Here is a 13,184-nt window from a genome sequence, read left to right as displayed (position 1 = left end):
TCCAACCCGCCTGGACACCTTCCTGTGTAACCTCATCTGGGTGTTCCTGCTCCATGGGGGGATTGAACTGCATGAGCTTTCCAGGGCCCCTCCAGCCCCTGACATTCTGGGATTCTGTGATAGTTTTGTTATTTTAGCTCAAATGTGTAAGAATAACCTCAAGACAGATCTCTGCCATTAATCTTTCCCCCAATTTTAAATGATGAAGCAATAGAAATATGCTCAAGTAGAACTGTTTTATTCTTAAAAACAAGTTAGCTTGTTCAGGATTTAACACTTTTAAGAACTTTAGGAGTCAGATCTCTTTAGAATTTAATATCAAAGGATTATAATAGACCTTAAGTGGTCTTCAAATTAACAAAACGCATGTATTTGAGTCTCCACTCTCCCGTATTAAAACCAGGAAACTCTTCTTTAAAACATCTGCAGAAAAGCATTCCTTCTGGAAGGTACTATGACAACTTTACCTTATTTCAGTACATCTGCCAAATACAAATGGACTCCTAGGAATGATAAGTCCCAAGCATTTGATTTTTCTACAATTTTCTGTGATGCTGACAGAGAACACAGTCAACACCAAGAAACCACCGAGCAAGCAGGGAAAGCTCCACAGGTTTCATTACCAGTTACAGCCACTCCTGAGGGTGTTAAATCTTGTTCACACCAATACTATCCCTTTGTCTCTTAAGTTTCTCGTGCCTTAGCACACAGTTGTTCCTCACCCATCTTCCGCACACCCTTTACTTCCCTTAACCTTCATATCTTAACTCATTTTCCCTCCTGACAAATCCGATTTCTACTTCAGACGTTTTTACGCAAATGCTTCAGGCAAATGGTTTCTGAAATCCGACCCACAGACTGCCTGTCGTCTGCTCAAAGTCGCCTTAGCACATGTCAATGCTGATTAAAGGAAAAGCAAAAGCTGGAGTCGGTCTGAACTTCAGTACTTGAGATGAGGGCTGAATAACAGAGAAAAAGCCAGTGCTCTTATTCATTGTTCACGGGGACAATACCCACACAATGCCAATTCATAAATGAAATGTTTCGGATAGCAAGAGAGGCATCAAAACACTTCCTAGTGTTTAAAACTACTTATTTTTAGTTACAAGTGTCCTGCCTTTCTATATTGGCTACAAAACCAAAAACGATTGCTCACATAAAGACAACAAAAGCCAGAACCTTTTATTGACGTGATTTCAGAGCCTGATGAGCTGCGATGGCCACAGCGCACAAGTTTAAGTGGTTCTTGCCTCCAGCTGCCTGTTTCTACCTTTTCTCCTCATTTAGTGTAGCATTCCTAGGCTACACTAGGCAGTCTATCTTCTATTTTTATAAGCTATATTTATAATTTCGGGGGGGGTGGTCCTAAAAAAATCACAGAATCAAAAAACACTGTGAAAGACAATGGGGCTTCCAATTCAGAGAAAAGAAAAACCAGGCATAAGAGCATGAGTCCTATTTTGGAAGCCAAAAATGGGCCGTGCATTACGTCACTGCTCCGGTAAAGACCTGTTCGTTACAACCAGGAACAAAACTGGAAAGTCTCAGCAGTCTGCTTTCCAAATGACCGGGGATCAGGCTGGGACACCGCCGGGCTTCGGAAATCATCGTCTTCTTTGGTTTAGTGTTCTGTTGCTACACATAATTTTTTTCTAATCAGGAAATTTTTAAATTCAACACTGAAATACTCTAATCCAAAAATGTTTAATGTATCAGGTGAAACAAAGCTTGCAAAAAAATTAAGTTCTTGTTAACTCTGAAAGATCAAAATATGCATTTTATAGAAGCAAGAAGCACTAAGGGCACTTAACTGCAAAAACATTTTGAGTTATTCAAGACTGCCGGAATAACAATAGAGAAAAAATAGACAAACAATTATTTTCTCAACACTGAAATCACAGAATCACAGAATGGACTGGGTTGGAAAAGACCTCAGAGATCATCGAGTCCAACCCTTGGTCCAACTCCAGTCCGTTTACTAGATCATGGCACTAAGTGCCATGTCCAATCTCAGTTTAAAAACCTCTAGGGACGGCGAGTCCAGCACCTCCCTGGGCAGCCATTCCAGTGCCTGACCACTCTCTCTGTAAAGAATTTCTTTCTAATATCCAGCCTAAATTTCCCCTGGCAGAGTTGAAGCCCATGGCCCCTTGTCCTGTTGCTGATGCCTGGGAGAAGAGCCCAATCCCCACCTGGCTAGAACTGCCCTTCAGGTAGTTCTAGAGAGTGATGAGCTCACCTCTAAGCCTCCTCTTCTCCAGACTAAACCATTAAGAAAAAGGGCTTTGCTAGTGCTACGTAGCTAAATAATCTGTTGTACCTTAGGCTTATTCAGACAATCATGCCAAGAAAAAAGCCGCACAAAAATAAACCCCAAGTTCATTAATTAAACAGCCACTAGTCAAGAGAAGCAACAGAAAACCCCACATCTCTAACAAACAGCAAATTCACAGAAATACCATTCCAATCTCCAGACATAAGGTCACCTTTTAGTTCTACTTGCACAGACAGTAAATTCAAATGAAAATGTCCTGATTTACTACTACATGAAGTCTGTTTCTGTAATTTCTTTTTACAATACAGGACTTGGTCTCCCGGTTCTCCCTACAGGCATGTTTCACACAGAGGCAGAGAAGAAATATTTTCCAGCTGAGAATACAATGAGAGAAAAAACATATTGATAAAAAAATGATTTTATTGGAGAGAAGGCATTAACATCAGGATCACACCTGCCCTTTCACACGCTAACAAATTCAACAGCAAATACATTGCAGTGCTTTACCAAGGTCTGTCAATGTAGATATTCAACACACAAGTTTATGAACGCCAGCTCTTTATAAATCTTTGATAAAAAACATACAAGCAGCAGCTCCAAACTCCTCCAGTAAGCAATGACTTGTGATGACCAAGGTACTGCGCTATTGCTATAAGCCACTGACTAATATATATATATATATATATATATTGTTGTTGAGATCCTCATTCAAAGGTCTTGCAGCCACACTGCAAACGAATTATCAACTTCCTACCAACGATCCAGAGATACATGACCACACTGGTCATCTCTAAGCCTCTCTGAACTTCAGTTTTCAACAAACAGCCACCGAGTCAGCAGCAATATTCAGATCGCCTTTTTATATCTCTTTTTTATATACAGTTACTTGTTTACCCCGAAGGATCAAGGCTCCCATGTAAAACACTCAAAGGGGACAACACTGCACTGCAAGAAGCATTTCAGTTTTTACAGAAAAACAGTAGGTCATTTTGACTTCCTGCTTTACTTCTCTTCCATTTCCAAGTAAATATTAATGTAGAAAAATAAGGAAGGATTATACAAATGTACATAAGTACTTCAGCATCCTTCCCTCATCTTCTATGCTACTCTGGAAGGTTCTTTGGATCCCCAAACCTACACTGAACAGCCAGCAATTCAGGAATCTCCAAACACCATACTCATCACAGCATTTCTGTTTAAGATATATTATCCAAAGTGATTATTTGCCTTCTATTTAGCATAACTAGGGTTTCACTATAAGTCAAAATTGGTCTCATTTCTATGGTCTATGCCATGGGCAGACAGGCTGTTAAGACACTTCTGCCCTAGCAAATCCTGGGAGCTATATGCTTGAAAACCAACACGGTTCTCGCTGCCTACTCTACAAGCCCAATAGTTCTTTCATTTCTTAATAGTCATACCCCATCTATCAATGACCCATTTCTCTATTTGAATAGAGACAGTGCTATCACTGATTCACCATCACACGTTTCAACAGCCACAGAGCTGGAGGCTTCTCTGTCTATACCAAGGGACACATACCTTAAGAACTTAATTCCTAACACGCATGTCATTTTTATTAAAATGTGGCAAACATCAAGACACAACAACATAATTACATATCACACTGCTATATACGCCCAGTTCTCCTCATCTACTTAATATGTGTAAATAAACTGAAAAAGATTTTGCACCCAAACAACACACCCAAAGTCAAGATCACAGGCTGGGCACAGCAACCTGGAGTGGCACCACAAATGCACGTTGTTCTCAAGAGCTGTCCACTGCTGATTACTCAAAAATAAGAGAAATATTTCTTTTGCCACTAAATAATCAGACAGCAGCTGCAGCCACATCACCTTCCCTTCCTTTTACAACAGTTGAAAACAGTTTAAAGTTTTCTTTACTGTTTCAAAGTGGAAATTTTGCAGCTTCATATGAATTTGAAACCACTGGAAACTGTACTGAAGACCTGAGCTACCCGCTCATGAGATAGTTATCAGCAATGCTCCACACGCTGCTCCGGCTTCAAATATAAAATGTACCTGAAGGTTCTACTCTTGATCTGTCCTGAATGCCTTACATGCAGATTTTCTCTCTTACCCCAGAAATTCTTCCCCCTTGGTACCACCATCACGAAGAAACCTCTGATTTATGTGAAACGTCCCAGGCAGCGCATTTACAGTGAAGAAACCAATTCTGAAATTAATTTCTCCAGCCCCCTCCCAGCCAGCTCAGCAGCCGCTTGATGGGCAGCGAGCTTTAAGGCGTGTGAATCGCCAAAACTTTTGAAGACTGTGTATTATGAGCTGTGTGGAATGCAACAGTTGTCTCACAGCATCAGGTAGGCAGTGGTTACAGACCCAGCCAACACCCCCGAGGCAGCATTTTCAAGAGAAAAACCTGAAAATGCAGCCGGGGGATGGAGCATCTTCCTCCAAACGGCTGTGCCGCCACCCTCCTCCGCGGACCCCCGCTCTCCTCAGGGCACAAGTCCCACACTCGCTCCTCACACCTGCAGCCGCTTCCCGCCCGCCCGCCCACCGTGCAGCCACGGCTGCCCCCTCCCTCCGGGCCCCACCGGGCGGCTCCACGCCCCCGAAGGAGGCTCCTCGGCGGGCCGGGCCGCCGCCATGGTCCCCTCCTCCCGCGCCGGGCCCCCTCCCAGCCGCGCCCCCGGGCCCGGCGCCGCTGGCTCTGCCCACCGCCCCCACGGCCCGTCCCGCCCTCCGGCATCTCTCCGGGCTCCGCCGCCTCCCTCTCACCTGCGCCGCCGCCTGCGGCCCGGGCTCGGAGCGGCGCGAAACGGCCTCAGCTCCGGCACCGTCCGGGCGCCATTTTGTCTCCAGCCTCGGAAGTGACGTTGGGGGGAGGCCAGCGGGCCGGTCCCCCCGCCGCGGGACCCCCCTCAGAGCGGGGCCGCCCCCCGCCCGCCGACCCCCGGCTCCCCGCAGCCGCCTGCACCCCCAGTGCTGCCCCGAGAGCGCCTCGGCTCGTCCCACCTGCCGCAGCCGGGCTCCGCACCGCCGGGCTCCGCACCGCCGCCTCCAGCCACCACCCTCATCCCAGACAATGAGCTGTGGAGAAGAGCAGGTTCTCTTTCCCTCTTTCTGGGTGGTTTTTTTTTTTGGTCTGCTGTTCTTCTTTTCGTAGTAACGCAGCTCCGCAAGGGAGATGGTTTTCTCGCCTCTGACTGAATAATAATTTAGAAAAAATTTAAAAAAATCAGTGTCTGAGGGGAAATTGCTTGAGTAAGTGGAGGTGACGCACGGAGAGACCCTCAGAGCCCTGAGAGACGCGGGCGGTTCCTCTGACAGGCCGAGACCCGTTTCTGCTGCACAAATAATGTGCTGACCCCTGGAAATCAAGTTTTTCTCACTGTAATTCCTAAACAAGTACCTGAGAGGAAAAAAGAAATCATGGTTATCTCCCGGGAGATGTGCCTATTTGTATTGCAGGGCATAGCAGTGGCTCCCTTTAATATGAAGAGCAAAATAATTGTATGTCTTACCTGAATTTTCTATTCATCCTACTGTCAAAGGGATTTAATCCTCTTGGGCTAGGACTATTTTTTACATGGAAGTGTCAAGAATCTTCAGTTTTTCCAGAGGAAAACCCCCCTGATTTAGACCCACAGGAGGTGGGAGTCATTAAAGGCCTGAAGTTCAGAAAATGTTTTACATTTCTTTGATTATTTTCTTTTCACATCCATTGTGCATGTACATCAAGGAGTAACAATAAAACTGTGGATAAGCCTCAACACACAACGTGCTCATGTGGTACCAGGATGGAGGAGTCTCATTCTGTAACACTGGAAGGTTTTCTTTACAAGCAGCCAGGCAAATCTACCTACTCTTGTCAAACTGAAGCTTTTTAAGACAATACACCATATTCCCCACAGATATAGCTACAAAGATAACCTCCCAAATACAGGGAAAAGGTGCACTCTAAAGGCAGAGAATTTGAACAGAATTTCACTTAACGGCAGGCTGAAAAATAACAGGAGACAGTGATCTTCCCACCTGGGATACACAGGATGCATTTGTACTTTAAAACATTGCTCAGACCTACCCAAATCATGTTTGAAACCTCTGTGTTTAGTAGTAACAAATCCCCTATAAATGTTTCAACTGCTTTAGCTTATTATGGCAAATAATTTAATTCTAGTTTAGTTATATTAATATTTAAATTTATAAGTAAGCCAGACTAATTACACCTGTGTAAGTTTGAGGTTAAGAATAACCAAGGCTCCCATTATACCAGTAACAGAAAACAAAAAAATACATACCGTATCAGCTAGGGTACAAACCTTTCTGCCTTCAAGGTTGTTAAATATAAGGTTTCCCAAAAGTATCACAAATAATACAAATTATAACTTTCTTCTAAATAAATTAGCCTGTGACCTTCTCGATGTTTTTTTCTTCTGTTCTGGAGGGATTGTTATTGAGATTGTAAACCAGGCAGGGCAAGTATCAACAAGCTAACTCACAAACTTATAGTACTACCTACAAAAGGCTGATAGTTCAACACTTCCTCTGAGCTTATTAATTTTATCTTGCTTTATAACTTTATTTCTACAATATCAATGTTTACTCACACTCTTAAGGCTGCAAAGAGTAAATGCTTTTGCTCAAATCTCAGCATTACTTCTCTGCTCCTTCCTAGTCAAGGCTGTTGCAGCTTCAGAGGCTTCATTTGAGGACTCACACTCCTACTGATTGGCTTCCATGTGGGTGTACCAAGTGGCCTTTCGGCAATTCCCATATGACTGACTTTGGCACAAGGGGGATCTGATGGGGCAGGGTAATGGTGGCAAGTTAGTGAAATCGATTCACTACTTCTTGATCACAAGCTATGGAACTCAAGACTTTATTTTCTCCATTTTACAGAACGGATGACTTCCATCTAAGACTGAACAGACGTGCTTCACTTGAACACTGCCCTCTCCAAAACCTGACAGCTGCTGAGGTCTTAAATCCATCAGGTAAGTTATATAGGACTTACTACCCATTACCTGAGCACTACTCCTACTAACTGGCTAAAACGCATCAGTGTCAATTAACACCAGCAGTGGCAGAGGGATGAAGATAAGGTCCATTTAAGTCTAGATAATTTTAAATTGGATGGTATCCATTGTAAATTGGTTTGGGATTGCCTCTGTAAACTGATTCAAGCACTACAGGACTGGGTCCAGAAAATGAATGACCATGAGTTTCTTAGCTGAATTAATCACTTATATATTTTTTTGTGTTTAATAACATTTATGTTGAGATAAGATATTGGCAATACTCTGTGGAAGGGAATGCATGGTAAGAATGGTGTCTAACTCTCGGCTACCTACTACTTGAGTAGTGACAAGCTGGCTCTGAGGATGAAAGAGCACTGAGGGTGGAGAAAGCATCTGGGTGTTATCTGTACTCCTGCGTCTTCCAACTCCTAGCGACTGGATCAGTCAAAAACACTTGAGGTGCGGTATAGACGGTGTAGGCATAGGCTGTAGAACTGATAAGTAACTTTGATTGAAAGTACTTAAAAAATACCGTTAGGCTTGGTGGCCAGGAGACAATTGATAATGATCTGAGGCTTTTTTATTATGAACATATTCATTTTTCTTGTAAAAATGCCTTCAGTAATTCTTACCACTAGCTGGTGCTAGGATACAGTTTACTGGGTGTGCAGTCATGGTGTATCTGCATTATTAGTCTGCAGTGAAGAGCCTTTCACTTTAGTATTCCGCTTGTGTATTTCTTTATACATTGCTTCTTGTCAGGTGTATCAAATCTTTAGTTACTTGTGGTTCTTGCTCAGTTTTCTGTGTGAAATGCAAGCATGCTTTACATTTGCAGGTACTTCTGTTACTTTTCACTCAGTCGATCAAGCATGCTTATTGTGGAAGTAAGCTAATTATTAATCACGACAAAATGAGTGAGAAAAGTCCATTAGGAAAACTGTTTTCAAGGAGTAACTTCATAATTAGGAGTTAACATTTCTTAAGTTCAGCACTTCTAGGTTTAAATGAACAGATTCCAGGGTTTGCCTCCCTTTGAGTTGTGGTTAATAGCAATGCATGTTTTCATAATCTCATGAATATTTGGTCTCTTACGAAGGGACACATCTCAGTGCCAGCAGTAGTTTCCTCAGGCCAAGTCCCGCTCTGGATCGCAGAGGTAACTTTCTGCAGCAACTTAAACCAAGTAAATTCTTTCACTGCTTTAATAATAAAGTAAAGGCTGCCTGTTAAAAACATAAGCTGTATTTTGTTATACAACTCACATTTAAAGGCTGGATTTTGGGTCAAAATCTCTTGTGCCATCAATTTCTACAGCTATGTCTAAGTTGTAAGAAATGGACTGTTCTTAATTCTCTTTGTATAAGCAGTTTGTGTGCCTTCAAGAAGGAAGTTAGCATGTGTGTGCAATGCTCAGTTTATTCAACTGTTTATTCAACTCCTGTGTTTTTTTGCAAAATGGTAGATAGGAAATGAGGAAGAGCTTATATTCCCTTCTCTTTTCCCCTGGGTACACCTGCTGAACCTGCTAATTCCTTCCCTGTTTCCTGCATATCATGAATCAAAAATATCATGAGGCAAAATATCCACAGAACTCTAGAGGAATGTGTTATTTGAGGGTAACGTGGTTGATAAAAGCAGGAAATTGAGTTGCTTCCCAGCTCAAATGAGACACACAGTACTAATTTCCTAAGGCAAGCATCGGTACATTTAAAATTGCCTTGTTAGAAAATGTTTAGTCATTCCAGAGTAGTTGAAAGTAATTGCGACCTATCTTCCAATAGGAAAGAGAGCAATGTAAGAGGGATAGTGATGTAATGCAGCAAAAATTCCAATAAAACCTGTGTAAAAATAGAAGATTCTTCTGTTTTTTGAGGGGATAAATGGTAGAATGATACTGTCCTATGCTTCAGAAAACCCTCCTCTCTTCTTTCTTCTATGCAAAACAGGAAGCTACTGATGTTTTAAGAAAATGCATTTCTCTGTACTACATAAGCCCTTTAACTATTTTTTGTTTTCCACAATAAGGCTGACATCTAGTAACAACGTACAAGCAATACTGACCAGCAACTGAGTTCAATCATTGACACAAAGTGGATGAACCTCAGTCCTAGCTAAAACTCTTTTTCCTTCTCTCTGTAATACTGCAAGAGCAGCCCATGATGTATTAGGTGGTTCCTTATCCTTATCTTTGTGCTGTGACATCCCAGAAAACACTTTAGAACTTTGATTCTATGAGAGCTTGAAGGGTAGATCAGGAAAAGATCAGATTGATCAGATGGATCAGGATTGATCAGAATTGATCAGGAAAGACAGGCCAGCCAGGCGTGGTGGTGGAGTTGCTCTTTATGTGAGAGAGCAACTACAATGCATTGAGTATTGTCCAGGCACGGATGAGGAGCGAGTTGAGAGTCTCTGGGTGAAAGTTAAGGGGCAGGCTGGCAAGGGTGATACTATTGTGGGCGTCTATTACAGACCACCAGATCAGGGTGAGGAAGTTGATGAGGCCTCTACAGACAGCTGAGAGCAGCCTCACAATCATGGGCCCTGGTTGTGGTGAGGGATTTTAACTTCCCTGATGTTTGTTGGAAGGACTACTCAGCCGGCCAGCCCCAGTCTAGGAGGTTCCTCCAGTGCCTTGACAAGAACTTTCTGATGCAGAGGGTGGAGGAGCCGACTAGAAGGGGTGCACTGCTGGACCTCATCCTCACTGACAAGGAGGGTCTGGGTGTTACTGCTCTGGCAGGGGAATTGGACAACTTGCCCAACTGCTTTCTGCAAAAGGAACACAACCCTGAAAATGCGTGGAGTTTGCAGTACTCCTTGCCTGCTAAGACACGTGCCAGTTTGACATTTACCAGAGTCTGAAAATGTGACTTCTCCAGACTGGAATAGCCTAACAAGCTACCTGATTGAATGGGGATCTTTGTGCTGCAGTTCAAGTGTTCGTTGCAGAGCAGAAGGAGCTGTGGGTTTGGTTTGATGCCTAAATCCACAGGGCATGGACAAAGACACATGGCTAGTGTGGTGCTGGGTTTATTTATATATAAAATGCCTCTGCACTGCAGCTGTGAAAAATGTATAAAGCACTCATTCAAACTTCTCATTATGGCACCTAGTGTCAAGTTGCATACTCACTGTTACCTTCTGTGTCTGTCAGTGGTCGTCTAACAAAACTAGATGCTGAGAACTTTGCATGATTAATACTTTAGGTTAAAAAAACTGTCTGGGAAAGGATGTGTATGGTTAATCTGATACTTTGTCTAGTTAAACAGATGAGTATAAATAAGTATAACAATGTCTTCAGGTATGGTGTAGGCCAGTTATGACTTAAGCTTTAAATTGCAGTGGTACTGTAGTATCTACACTACAAAACTTCAGTTGGTGGAGGAGAAACTATTTTTAGATGGAGTGTTTTTTCATCAAAAGCAATTGGAGCTGAAGGTTCCTGGTAGATTCAGCAAGTTGCTTTTTTCCTCGCGTCCTTAGTTGCCACCTTATATTAAAGAATATTGAGGATCATGTTATCATAAAACATAATGGAGCATCACTTCATTTGAACTAATATGAAGCTGTGGCAGGACTGATGTTTAAAGGCGGCTGGGTTGGTGGCTTTTCTCTTACCTGTGGTCATAACCCTCGGCAAGTCACTTAATCTGTGTATCATACCTTCCTGAGCTGGAGGTCTCACTTGCCATCCCCATGTGAATGATACAGCAGTGCTTTTTGAGTTTGAGCACTTTGCAGACAGTGTTAATGTGCAGGTCCCATTTATTAATTAAATAATGTATGGTTAAGATACTTGCAATGGCATACTGCAGGTTCTCTTAAAATAATGAGTAATTACACTTTATAGCATTTGCTGCATGTTTTATTTGGTGTTTAACTATAAATGAACACTTTTTAAGTTTCTAGGACTAACTTGATCTCCATAATTCTCTGGTTCATACTTAATTATTGCTAGTTTTATTGAATCAATTCTCTGGTATTTTCTGCTTTTCTAGTGAAAACATACTTTGGATGAACTCCTGTAAGAATTGCTGTACTGATGCCTAGAAGTATTATAAATATTGATGCATCAAGTCATTGCTTTCATAGTATACCACCACTGTATATCTTCCTCACAGACACAAATACAAGGGGACAACTATGTTTATGATATTTTTTTAGTGACATCTGGCATTCTCACGGGAAGTCTGGTGCCTGCTTGTCTGTTGGAGAGAGCCACATTCATGACTCAAAGCCAAGCTGCAAAAGGGAACGTTACTGTTACTAACTCTAAAGGAATGAATGTGATCAGGACTAAGGATTTTAAGTCAAAAGCGAGTGTTGATGTATTGAATGTTGTTCCCGGTGAATAAAAATGAAACCTGGCCAGCTGTTGAAAGTGTGGCGTGGTTGTTTCCTGATGTGTTCTCATGCATGGGAAGCCTCTTGACCTTGGGCCTTGATTCTGCAAAGGTGTGTACCGATCGTACATTTCAGCTTACAGAAGTATTTGCCCTAGGACAATGTGCTGTTTGACTTCTTGCAAAGCAGAAAAGATCCCATCTTCCACATAAATTGTACCAAAAAACATGTAGCTTATGTTCAACCTACCTTTGAAGCCCTGAACCAGTAAAGGGGAGCTACATAATACAAGTCAGTGGAAGCTCAGCCACAGAACACTGCGGCAGTTTGCATATGGAATGTAGACCTCTGCACAGATTTATAGTCTATACTTCAAGAATGTTTGTATCATGATGGTACGAAAGGGAATTAAGAATTCTTCAGTAGCATATAACACATAACAAATATAGCAAAGCTTTTCATGAGGCGATTGTTTCTTGAGGTTCATTTGAAGCTGAATGAAATGTTCTATACTTGAGATTTCTCGCAGCAAGGCAGTATGAATCATCAGAATATTAAATGTATCAGTGTAGCGGCAGTTGCTGTTTCTTCCTGTTGGCAGAATAACAGAGGTCTTCTGATTCTTTGGAGCCCTTGTGTTCTTTAGCCATATACAAGTATCTCCAGATGATGATCAGAAGGAAATTAATGCCTTCACATTTTTGCAGGTTTGGATTTAGTGTAGCACGATATTTAATACTGAGTCCTCAGTGCTGGAAGCCCACAGATAATGTTTCAGTGGAGCATGAGCCATTTGGAAAGGGGTTGAGTTCACTTAACATTAATAAAACTTTCCTTAAACTAGAGGGCAGAACATAAAGGCACAGTTCAGACCAGAAAATCTAGATAGTTGGTATATGAAGTTAAAATGACTCTTAGTGAGAGATTCTGGAGTAGGAGCAAAGCACAGTTTACTTGAGTAGAATGCAGGCTGCTCAATTCCGTACATAACCCAGGGAAACTCAGAACTTCCCAAAAAGGTTGTCTGCTCTACTGCTCTGCATTTTTCAAATGGGGTCTCGTTACTTCTGGTTTAACTGATATTCAGAACAGGCATAAGAATGGTTTTCTCATTTTATGGCATTTGCAAGTTAGCAGCAACTAAGCTGCTACAGAAGAAACTGGTGACATCTGTGCTATTCTCTCCAATGGCTGAATAATTAATAACTCCATATGGCGTCTGTTTGGTCAGACATTAAGTGCACTTTATGGGGTAGTTTCCAGTACAGACAAGAAACTGTTAAGTCTAGAGTAACAGAATGTACTATTCTTTTACGTTGCCACAGTAAGAAAAAGCTGTTGTCTTGCTGCTTTCATATGAACTTATAAACATTTTTAGTTAGTTCGTACAAGTCACACAAGCAAATAGAACAGCTATGCATGAAACTTGGTCACAATTCTCTTTCTAAAAGCAGTGGGATGTATGGACTCTTGGAAACTAAACAGGTGAAGTAATCTGGCTCCCTGGAAATACTGTAGCCTGCAAGGACAGGGGAGGAGGATGCCAGTGTG

The 13,184-nt window shown here is 42.1% G+C and overlaps 2 protein-coding genes across 16 annotated transcripts in view; one reads left to right on the top strand and one right to left on the bottom strand.

Moving 5' to 3' along the window:
* The window catches only part of PRDM2 (PR/SET domain 2), a 48,621-nt gene extending 43,061 nt beyond the window's left edge, over positions 1-5,560 (bottom strand). For 8 of the 9 annotated variants that reach the window (XR_010467421.1, XM_065037568.1, XM_065037565.1 and 5 more), the window contains exon 1: positions 5,041-5,174. The gene's annotated coding sequence lies outside the window, so the exon portion shown is untranslated. Of the gene's footprint in view, positions 1-5,040; positions 5,175-5,277 lie in introns of those variants that run through there. The other variant, XM_065037563.1, reaches the window with a different exon arrangement.
* The window catches only part of LRRC38 (leucine rich repeat containing 38), a 52,728-nt gene continuing 44,716 nt past the window's right edge, over positions 5,173-13,184 (top strand). For 6 of the 7 annotated variants that reach the window (XR_010467428.1, XR_010467430.1, XR_010467432.1 and 3 more), the window contains exons 1-2: positions 5,198-5,368; positions 7,165-7,259. The gene's annotated coding sequence lies outside the window, so the exon portion shown is untranslated. Of the gene's footprint in view, positions 5,369-7,164; positions 7,260-13,184 lie in introns of all 7 variants that reach the window. The other variant, XR_010467429.1, reaches the window with a different exon arrangement.

Source organism: Columba livia, chromosome 21 (genome assembly GCF_036013475.1).
Source record: "Columba livia isolate bColLiv1 breed racing homer chromosome 21, bColLiv1.pat.W.v2, whole genome shotgun sequence".
Classification (NCBI taxonomy): domain Eukaryota; kingdom Metazoa; phylum Chordata; class Aves; order Columbiformes; family Columbidae; genus Columba; species Columba livia.
This window is presented reverse-complemented; position numbering and strand designations above follow the sequence as displayed.